An 11,770-nucleotide genomic window follows, 5' to 3' on the forward strand; every position below is an offset into this window, starting at 1 on the left:
TTGCTGAATTCAAAATTGTTAGGCCTCTTTCCACTTTCCAATCCCCCCTCCCTCCCTTCCCTTACGGCGCTGGTAAGGTGTCCACAGAAACAAGTGTGACAGATAGAGCGCCCTATATTTCCATATCTGTGAACCAATTATATTATTATTATTATTATTATTATTATTATTATTATTATTATTATTATTATTATTATTATTATTATCAGTAGTAGTAGTAGTAGTAGTAGTAGTAGTAGTAGTAGTAGTAGTAGTAAAAGGCGCAACATTTAGGCGCCTAATACATCGATGGCCTGCTGGATGAGCAGGCGCTGTTCTTCACCCTCAGTCCCAAGCCAGTCCACCCAGGTCCAGATAGTATGGGAGGAGGTGGGAAAGAATCCCCATTGCAATGCAACCGGACATGAAAATAGGCAGTGTGAAAGGTTGGCATAAGGGGAAGGGCAGTTGGGGAATGATGGATCACGACGGAATTGGTAGAGATATCGCCGTGCAGGGGTTATGAGCGTATTCAACTGTATTTGGCGAAGGATTTGGCCCTCCTGAACGGAAATATTAGGATGAGGGTCGGGGTAGGGCTTGCGGTCTAAGCAAGCAGCATTGTGATATTCGCTGAAGGTGGCGCGAAGAGACAGTCTCGACCCGCCCTCTAAGGATCTTGGGCAGGGGATGAACGGTGCCCGGTTACGAGTTTCACGGGCGAGCTGTTTCGCCAGCTCATTGTCGTCAATCCCCGAGTGTCCATGGATCCATCGGGGGAAGACGGGGCAGGGCTGCAGCGCAACAAGTGCAACCTCGAGCTCCGTTGACAGATGACGTGTGAGACTTTTAGATTGAATGGCACGGATAGCAGCCTGGGAGTCGGTGTATATAATACACTGAGGAACACGTGGGAAAGAATGGAAACTTCGAATGTTGGAGAATGAGAATGAATGTTGGAGAGAACCTCAAGCGAGATATTATCCGGAAGGTGGAGAAAGGGGCCGCTAGTGTGTGTGACAGGGGTAGATATACGAGTATGAAAGAGGACCTGGCTTCCAGACCCGCGAGGAGCCACATAAGAGGCATCCGTGTAAGCGACTCCATGGGTGTTGAAGGGCGGATTCTGATGAGCGGCAGCAGCATGTCGGCGGCCAGCATGCAGGACCGGCGACATATTAGCTGGAAGATGAAGTATACGGAGGTTAGTGGCCTCCGGAGGGGAAGGAGTTGGCAGAGGGACTGACTGCATGGGGGAAATATTATCCTGGTTTAGAAGCCATCGTCCATAAACTGTGCCGTAGAGGCGAGCTATCTGTCGGTCACGGTGAAGGGAAAGGAGACTGCGAAGGGGTTGAAAAAGCCCGGTGGCATAAAGCTTATCGGTGGAAGTGGTTATGGGAAGACAAAGAGCAGCTTTAAAAAGGCTGTGAAGAGCTGTTGCAAGTGTGTCTAGCTGGCCCTGGGTGAATGAACGATATGGTATAAAGTAAAGGAATTTGTTAACAGCCAGCGTGTGAGCCATTCGACTAGTGTGAGCTTCCCTCAGGCCAGAGGACCGTCTCACAACTCGGCGAAGTAAATGGGTGACAGACTGGCAGGTAGCAACAGCCGCATGGAGAGCCCGGACATTTTTGGCGGCACGCAGAGGCCTGCCAAGAACGTGACATTGAGAAACTTTGGGGATTGGGGAGCCGCCCAAGGTAAGGGATATCAGTGAGTTGCGAGCTCGTTGATAAGCAGAGTGAGTCAAAAGTAGGAGTTCTGACTTCTCGGGCGCGGGAGACAGGCCTGAATGGTCAAGAAAACAAGAAATGATATCCAATCCCTGCTGAATGGTGTCTTGAACGTGACCAGGAGATCCGCGCGAGCACCACAGTGTGATGTCGTCGGCGTAAATAAAGTGTTAAAAATCGGGAATAGACGGTAACTCAACCGCGAGAGGAGCCATGGCGATATTAAAAAGGATGGGTGAAAGAACGGCACCCTGCGGGGTACTGCGGGTGAGACGGTGGGGTGTAGAAGCGAAGTTCAATGCTCGGAAACTGGCCTCGCGATTAGAAAGAAAATCTGGAATGTAGTTGTACATGCGGGAGCCGCAGCCGGTGCTGGAAAGGCAGGTAAGAATAATGTCATGGGAGACGCAATTGAATGCCTTGCGGACATCGACTATGACCAGGGCGTGAAGCTGAGAGCTACCACAGGTAAAGAAAGTATGCTGAAGTATGAGGAAAAGGTCCTGTGCAGATACGCGGGAACTAAAACCAATGAGAGTATGAGGGAGCGAGTTCGAAACCTCCAAATGCCTACTAAGCCTAGAGAGCGCCATCCTTTCCACCGTCTTGCCTACACAGGATGTCAGAGAAATGGGCCGGAGATATGAAAGGTCTGAAATCTGTGGGGCCCCACAGCCCCTTTTAGCGTTTCAAACCGCGCGAGCTTTTTTCTGTTTGTGTTGATGTCCGCCCGGGCAGCGCGAGTACGCATGAGCGAGCTGCCAGGAGCGGGGGCGGCATGTTATCGGCGCGAGACAGAGGGTAGATAAGCGCGTCGGAAGCATGGCTCGGGGCTTTTTCGCCGGGCGGCCGGCCAGAGAAGGGGGCGTGGCAGCGTCCCAAGCCGGCGGGATGTACACGGACGACGGAGCGGAGTCCTGCGAGGCGAAGATGGAAGCGGCGCCTACAAGGAAACCTTAGGAGTGTTAGCGTGAGTGCTGCCACGCGAGTAGCAATGCTTTTGTACCGTCATCAACGCTTTGGCCCTATTACTCGCCCTATCCGCACCGCAGTGTGTTTTGTGTTGTCGCGGTGAAGCCCTGACCCATGTTCCGTTTTATTTTGAATAGTCCATTGTCGCGCACTTCGACGGCATGTTTCCAGCGCAGTTTTTACCAATGCTGTTTCTTTTCTATTTTATACTTTTCTGTTGATCCGGAATAAACCGGTGTTTTTAAGAAAGACTTGGTTTTTCACTCGCCGGGCGAGACCATCGCTCGCGGACCCGCATTCTAGAAGGCGGAGCCTTCAAATCTTAGCAGGCTTAGGAACGAGAGAAATAAGTGAGGAAGTTCAGGACGATGACAGAGAGCCTTCTTCCCAGGCGGTGTTATAGAGGTTGAGAAGGTGCTCTTTTGCGTAATCTTCCCGATAACGCAAAAGAGCACCTTCTCAACCTCTATAAGACCGCCTGGGAAGAAAGCTCTCTGCCATCGTCTTGGACTTCCTCACTTTTTTCTCTCTTTCCTAAATCTGCTAAGATTCCAGCCCTTTCAAATAATAATAATAATAATAATAATAATAATAATAATAATAATAATAATAATAATAATAATAATAATATAATAATAATAATAATAATAATAATAATAATAATAATAATAATAATAATAATAATAATATAATAATAATAATAATAATAATAATAATAATAATAATAATAATAATAATAATAATAATAATAATAATAATAATAATAATATAATAATAATAATAATAATAATAATAATAATAATAATAATAATAATCATAATAATAATAATAATAATAATAATATTATTATTATTATTATTATTATTATTATTATTATTATTATTATTATTATTATTATTATTATTATTATTATTATTATTATTATTATTATTATTTCATTCTCCGAGCATTCGTTCGGGCATTTTGCGGTTGGCCTATGTATATTTCCCCTGCAGGATATTGGGATATAATAGAACGCACCCGCGGTGCGTTTAGTAAACATTGTCTGGTGTTTGGTTCTTTAAGAGCCAGTTTTCTGCTGAACACAAAACATCTTGCCGCACAGACCCGAAGCTTATGGGGACGAAAAACCACCACAATAGCTTCACATTTTTGAGAAAGAATTATAAACAAAAGCCCATGATAAGTGCCTGAATATGTGTTTGTTATTTCTTCTGTATCTTCTTCGGAATAGATAAGTCCGGAAGTGTTGTGTGTGTATCTGCTCTGTCTTGAACTGCGCCTGTCGTCGCCTGTTCCATCTTTGTAAGTCTTTCGAAAACTACCAATAATCCGATCGCAAACCAATAGAGGAGAAATAAGACGCGAAGAAAAGGCAGTCTATATCGCCCTCAATGTGCGGTAGAGGATACGCATACTTTTCAGTGATCGCATTGAGACTGCGTTAGTTGATGAAGAAACGCCTCCATGTTCCGTTTTTATTTTTCACCAGTATCTCGTGAGAGCCCATGGACGCCTGACTTACGCTCCGCTTCAACAAGTCTTGGAATTGCTTGGTGCTGATCTTGCGCTAAGACATGCTGTAAGGAATCGGGTGGGCAGATCCGGTGCCGGTGTGACCATGGATATACCGTTGCAAAACGTCAGGCTGTGCCAAATCGGAGGAATCAGCGGTTTATCGATGGCTCGCGTTTTGATGTGCTCAACGACATGCTGATCATCGGAAGAAGCTTCTGGTCAGGCGGGCAAGGTGACCTAAGCAACGATGAAAGTTGCCACAACATCGCCTGAATAGATTCAAACATCGGTGCGTAAATTTAAAGGCCGATTCACACGACGGACCGTCGGTCAGCGGACCGCGTATTACGTGTTCACACGTCACTACTATGTGATGCATGTTATCGTCCCGGTCCTGCCCCATTCAGGATCATGCGCAATATGATTGTGGTCTTGCGTGCCGGTTGTTCCGACGCACTGCAATAGATAATTGCGCTCCTACTGTCGCCCCCACCAATCCGAGGCCCGAAAGACGTGTAGGAGCACAATTACGCATTATAGTGCGCATCATCCTGACTGGGCCTAGGCGCCCCTGCCTTTCGCAGTGCAGCAAACAGCTTGTGAGATTAGCTATGGTTGATTGTTCAGGACAGGTGTGTGTGCAGGGGGGAAGTTGCACAGAGATGGTCAGTAAGCCTGAGGTGCGCGTTGAAAAAGCTACTATACTCAGTCTTGCAAGCTGTTTGCAGCACTGCAAAAGGCAGGGGCGCTTCGGCCCAGTCAGGATGATGAGTACTATAACAGCAATTGTTCTTTTACGTGCCTCTCACGCCCCGTATTGATCGGGCGACAGTGCCAACCCAATAATCTACTGTAGCACACCGGCACACAAGAGCACATAGTGCGCGTGATCCTGAATGGGACAGGGCCGGACGAGCAGCGTACCTCAAATAGCAGTGACACGTAATATACGCGGTCCGCGACCGTGCGAATCGCCTCAACATTCCACACTGCTATTAGTACGACGTTTGGGCAATATGGATATGACATTCTACTGACGCGTCGGACTAGAAAAAGACTTTTAAGCTCCGCCATTAAGGTTATGACGCTCGAGCTTTTCACACGCGCACACACGCACGAGTTGATGACCATGATGTCTTCAGTCATAGTGGTACCTATCAAAGCGAGGGGATTTTTCTTTTTTGTTTTTAATTTTTGTACCACGATGCTGTGCATCAGCAACATTGGCATTCTATTCTAAGCAGTTTGACACTTTTGAATTCTGTTTTCGTTTTCTCATTTCATTTCATTAATTTGCTAATTATACCCTCTACATTTTCTTATTTATCATAATCAAGCATCAGCTTTCCATTGTGAGCATTTTGACACCACTGAATGCCCTTTTTGCAATTGTTTGATTCTTTCTATTATTGAAATATATTAATTGATAACATAATCAAGAATTGGCCTTTCATTCGGAATATTTGAGACCTTAGAACCCAACTTTTTTCAATCCTTTCTTTTGTTATTTTTTATTAACTGTAAAGAGGAAGTTCCAATCAGGCGGACAGATCGCCGAGAAAGAGGAAGTGCCTTTTGCGGACAAGCTGTTTACAAGCTGATTCTCACGAAGACGACTAAGTGAGCTCGCCGACTGCCTGTCCTGGGAGTCCTCAAGGTGTTCGGTGCCTGAGCTTCTTCGTGGTGAGGCCTTTCCACGTTCAGGGGGGTTTTGATCAGGGTTCAGGCTAGCTTTATAGGATTTGGTAATGTAAAGGTGTCATTACCTTGCGCACAGGCATGTCTTTCACCTCCCCGGGAGGGGGCTCGGCAGATTGGTTCGCCAGCCTGCCGAATGAAAGCTTGCCTCTGGAATCATTTGCAAAAAATGGCGTCGATGTGATTCCTGTCGCACTCATACCGATAGGCGATGGAATGCTGAAAATGAAAAATCCGAAAACTATTCAGCAGCAACTCAAGAGTCTGACGGATCACTACCTTGATATCTCTGAGGTGCGACCTTTCGGGAGAAGAGGTATAGTTTGCAAATCTGCAAACATTAATTGTGTGTCAAATCTGCTACGCTGCAGTTCTTTTACATCGATTCCTGTAAAAGCTTTTATTCCTGAACAGCTGGCTTGCACTAAGGGTATTGTGCGTGGAGTGGATCCTGCATCTACTGCTCAAGAAATTTTGGAGGAATTTCAGGACGCAGGAGCTGGTGTTCTTTCAGTGTATCGCTGCTCTCGCATAGTGGCCGGGGTGCGTGTTGCTACAGAGTCAGTTATAACAACCTTTGCCGGTCTCATGTGTCCATCTGAGTTAAAAATTTGGCCAATTATTTATCGCATTGACCCGCTACGTCCTCGCCCCCTTCAATGTACCAACTGTTGGCGATTTGGACACTGTGGACGAGCGTGTAAGTCTGCGACAAGATGCAGGGTGTGTGGGGAAGGACACTCTTCTAATAGCTGTACCGCTGCAAGACCTAGCTGTTGTCTGTGCAGTAACGAGCACTCGGCTGATGACCCCAGTTGTGAGAAACGATCTCAGGAGCAAGCGTTACTAGAATTAATACAAGAGAATCGTTGCTCTCGAGCAGATGCTTATGCCCTTCTTGATCGGAAAAGGCACACTTATGCCAACTGTGTGCGCCCTTCTACTCCATACTTTGAGACCACGTTGTCTACCGCAATTGTGAAAACGGTTGAAAAATCCCTTTTTGTCGTGGTTGACCGTATGCTTACCAGCTTTACTGAAGCTTTGTCTAGTATTGTTGGTAGCCAGTCACTTTGCTCACCTCAACCTGTGCTGACTCCAGCATCTATTTCATCTCAAACCTGTACTGAAAGTTCAAATGCAGATTCTCCTCTAGTGCTGGCTCAAGTGCACCCAATCGACAGTGTCCCTGTAGGCATTTCTCGCAAAAGTTTTTGCTCTAATGATGTTGAAATGACATGACTTACTCAAAAGCGCCGTGCTTCTAGCTCACCCTCTAAGTCCTCCATTTCTCAGACCAAAACTAAAAAAGGACCTTCCAAAGTTTCACAGCAAACCGATGTGTTAAAAGAGGCTATTGCGGCCTCAATTTTAGATAAGTAATCATCCAGATTTATATCTTCTCCTTTCAACACATAAACCAGACATAGTGCTTTTGCAAGAAACTTGGCTCTCCCCCGCAAAGTCATTTACCTTAAAGAAATATCATGTTTTCCGCGCCGATCGTGTAAACGGTAGGGGCGGTGGTTTATTAACTTTGATATCGTCAAAATTATGTCACCGGGCAAAAATAAGCAAAACAGTAATGAATCCTGAGTGTGAGATTTTGGCTGTAGATATCACATTGCCGCATTGTGGCCCTGTCACAGTCGCTAACGTCTACTGCCCCACAGGTGTACGTAGCACAGACTATTTTGACAGATTACTTACAAATTCTAATAGGGTAGTTATTGCAGGTGATTTTAACTCGCACCATACTCTTTGGGATAACTACTCCGACGCATGTGGACAGCTGTTATGGACGTGGATGTCGGCAAATGCTGTGCGCTGCTGCAATTCTCGGGCTATAACCTTCATGCGCGGAAATTCACAATCTGTCGTCGATTTATCCTTGGCAGCAGGTGGGATAGGTATAGGAGGATGGTCCACAGTAGATAGTGGTACGTCTAGCGACCACTTTCCAATAACATTTACCATCATGATGAGCACAACACGAGATAGAACTTTGGACCGTAAACTAGTAAACAACGCCAAATATGCAGCTTCGCTACGCTATTCCCTCAAATCAAACCTTTGTTCATGTAGGACCGACAAAGCAAAAAAGGTATTTTCCTCAATTGCGAATGCTACTCTAGATTCCCAGTTCACTGTGCGGTCTACAGTAAACAATAAGTCGCCATCCCCATGGTGGAATGACGCGTGTGAGAAAGCCTTCCGCCGTAGAAAAGCAGCATGGAAAAGCCTCTCTTATAACCAGAGCCCAGTAAACTGGATAAACTACAAATTTTGTTCGGCGTCATTCAAAAGAGCCATAGCGCAGGCAAAGGACGAGTACAACGAAAATTTAAATACTTATTTGTCAAACCCTAAGCACAGGAAGGCTTTGTATCGTTTCATGGAACGAAATAGAAACTCGCACCTTTCACAGTCATTAAGTTCAGTAGTGTTGTCCCCACAGGAGGCAAAGGATGAGTTAGAGCAAATTGCGCAAGGACTAGCATTACGTTTCCAGGAGCAGTGCAGAGTTCCCCTGCACGCTCCCATTTCCTGCTCAGAGTATGTTGAGGTTGATAGGTCAGAACTACTGTGATTTCTTCCATGAGAAACTCGGCTCCAGGTTGGGACGGGGTTACGGTAGGTATGGTCAAAATTTGACTTCTTTGACTTTGACTTCGAATCTAGTAAAATTAATAGAAAGAATTGTGCATGGCCGCCTCTCAAAGCATATCTCAGAGGTTAATGCTTTGAGTTCTTCCCAGATTGGCTTCCGCAATGGATGCTCAATATGGTCTGCACATGTAGATTTAGAAAGTAGGATTCGCCTTGCAATGTACAACAAGGAGGTATCAGCGTTAGTGACGCTCGATATTGCTAAGGCCTATGACAGCATTGAACATTCCATTCTACTAAACAAGTTGTCATTATTACGTCCTCAGTTCTACATTTATGCGTGGATCAGGGAATTTTTGAAAGGACGAGAATTTTTTTGCACTGATGGCACATTAACCTAAGACACCTATGCACAGACAAGAGGGGTGCCTCAGGGTTCTGTGCTCTCCCCACTCCTTTTTAATATATTAATGTGCGATATTCCGGTTCATCCTGATGTCACTGTATATGTATATGCAGATGACATAGCATTCTTCGCCTCGGAAAAAGATATTCATGACCTATATCGTTCACTACAGGCTTACCTAAATGCACTTGAGGTCTGGTTTGACAAAATTAAATTGGTTTTAAATGTGTCCAAAAGTAGTGTGCTAGTTTTTAAAACCGTAACCCCCTTATATGTTTCGTTAAACTACCGCTCAGATGTAATACCTCAAGTGGAATCTGTGCGGTATTTAGGCATTACGTATGATGCTACTATGGATTGGAGGCTTCACATTAAGTCTAATGTTCGGAAAGGTGAACGTGCCCTTGGTAGACTGACACGGATAAGTAACAGGAAATTTGGTATGCGTCGAGATACTCTTCTACTTCTGTACAAAGCCTTAGTGAGACCGATTCTGGAATTTGGCTGCATTCTTTTTTCTGGGTGTCCAAAATATAAGCTCCATCCTTTGCTGCTTTTAGAAAGACGGGCGCTGCGCCTTTGCCTAGAGCTTCCACAGTCAGTCTCTACCACTGTTCTGTACTTGGAGGCCCGCATTCCGGACCTTAACTCCCGTTTCCACCTTCTAACTGTCAGATCATTCTTGCGATCATTTGAGACTACTCCCGGTGTGGCTATACCTATTTTTGTGTCAAACCCCGCCCTCTTTCTCACTCACCAGTGGCCAAGGGTCTGCAAGCCCCAGGTTGTTTATACGCGGAGCATTTTAACAAACATTGGTGTGGACCTTGCTTCTATATGTCCTATTGGCTGCTCAACGTCCTTTGTGGATATAAATTATGATTCTATATTTCCATCTAATGTGAAGCACTTGCCCTCAAATTTAATATCCAGTCTCCTATGTGAACACCTTGAAAAGTTCCCTGATCACGCTGTAATTGCCACTGATGCGTCTGTGATTGCGCACAAAGCTGCGATTGGAATTTTTTCGGAGTCTCTTTCCTGGAGTTTTTCGGTGCGTGTCCCGGATTACACACCGATATTTCTAGCAGAGTTTATGGCAATTATGCTAGCGCTACTAAAAGTTCCCTGCAGTCAATCAAAAATAATTTTTATATCAGACTCTCTTTCTGTTTTGTTGTCACTGGAGTCAGCACGGGATGCTCAGTTGAGCCGCTCACTAAAGTATTTCATACCGGGGTGGGTGAAAGAAATACGCTTCATCTGGGTCCCCGGACACAGCGGTATTTTTCATAACGAAACGGCAGATTTCCTGGCTAAATCAGCTCTTGATGCATCTGTTTCTTGTACCATTCCTAATATCACCATTTTTGGAATGTCCCGTTTCCAGCGATATCAATACCTAGCCGCTACATGCAATGATTCTTTGCTATCTACAGCCGAATACCAGCATCTCATATACTCATGGAAAGTTCGAGCATGTAAATCACGGCAGTGTGAGGTTACGATGACTCTTCTGAGATGCAGGATTCCTCGCTTAAATTTTTATTTATGTAGATGCGGGATCATCCCCACAAACCTTTGTGAGGCTTGCGGTGAAATTGAAAATATCGATCACAATTCCTTCTCGCTTGCCGAAGGTTTTCACATCAGAGGAGGGTGCATTTAGAAACTCCAATTGCACGCTTGGGATTTACGTTACCGGTCCCGCTTCTACTCTCCTTCTGTGCGAGTGCGAAAGGATTTGCGTTGCCTCAAATTTGTCAGTACTTACATAACTACATAACAGCTACGGACAGATTCCCCTGCTAATTGCATTCAAAATTTACAAAACTACAAATTTTTGCATCATATTTTTTCATTCAATAACTTTTGTGATCTTAAACCTTTTGTTTTTGTTTAGTTGTCAATTACTTTATTACACTAATTCAGTTTGTGTAGGACATTTGGCAGTCCACACTGAACCCTGGCCAATCCCCCTTCGTGGGTATGTGCCAAATATCAAGGAAGAAGAAGAAGAAGAAGAAGCTGAGCCACCCCCGCTCCGGTCTTACTCGCTACTAGTGCCCACTGCCAGTGCCTGGATCCCCGCTTAACACTTGGTGGAGGTCGCGGGATTTCTCTTCTACTTTCTCGCCCTGGAGCTCCGCAGCCGCCGAATTCCAACCGCAATGACTGACTCCAGCACCAACACCACCGGCCCCGCTACCTCGGCCTCTTCAATTCCATGCTCCGGGGTGCTTCGACAGCGGGACCCGCCGTTCTTCAGCGGTACCGACGATCAGGACGTGGAGGACTGACTTTCGTCGTATGAGCGTGTAAGCACCCACAATAAGTGGGATGACGTCTTGAAACTTAACAACGTTATCTTCTACCTTACACAAGTGGCAAAGTTGTGGTTCACCAATCACGAGGCTGACATTCCAACTTGGGCCACGTTCAAATCTCGCTTTGTGGATGTCTTCGGTCGCCCTGCGGTCCGCAAGCTTCGCGCCGAACACCGTTTGCGCGAGCGGATCCAGCAGACAGGAGAAACCTTTACCAGCTACATCGAAGACGTTTTAGATTTGTGTCATCGTGTAAACGCATCGATGACTGAAGCCGAGAAGATTCGCCACATCATGATGGGCATCCACGAAGGCGTATTCAACATTCTGATGGCAAAAGAGCCCCGTACTGTAAGTGAAGTTGTCACGATGTGTCAAAGCTACGACGACTTTCGTCGGCAACGCATAGTCCCTCGACAACCTGAAGCCACGATCGCGGCTATGTCTGACGCCCCTGTCAGCTCCACACTAATTCAAGAAATTAAAGACTTCGTACGGGAAGAAGTTGCACGGCAATTATCGCT

At 45.6% G+C, this 11,770-nt stretch overlaps 1 pseudogene; it reads right to left on the reverse strand.

Moving 5' to 3' along the window:
- Positions 1-269: 269 nt before the first annotated feature.
- LOC146177810 (uncharacterized) lies at positions 270-5,351 on the reverse strand (annotated as a pseudogene).
- Between the last annotated feature and the right edge of the window lie 6,419 nt (positions 5,352-11,770).

Source organism: Amblyomma maculatum, chromosome 10 (genome assembly GCF_055883805.1).
Source record: "Amblyomma maculatum isolate TAMU_Amacu chromosome 10, ASM5588380v1, whole genome shotgun sequence".
Taxonomy (NCBI): domain Eukaryota; kingdom Metazoa; phylum Arthropoda; class Arachnida; order Ixodida; family Ixodidae; genus Amblyomma; species Amblyomma maculatum.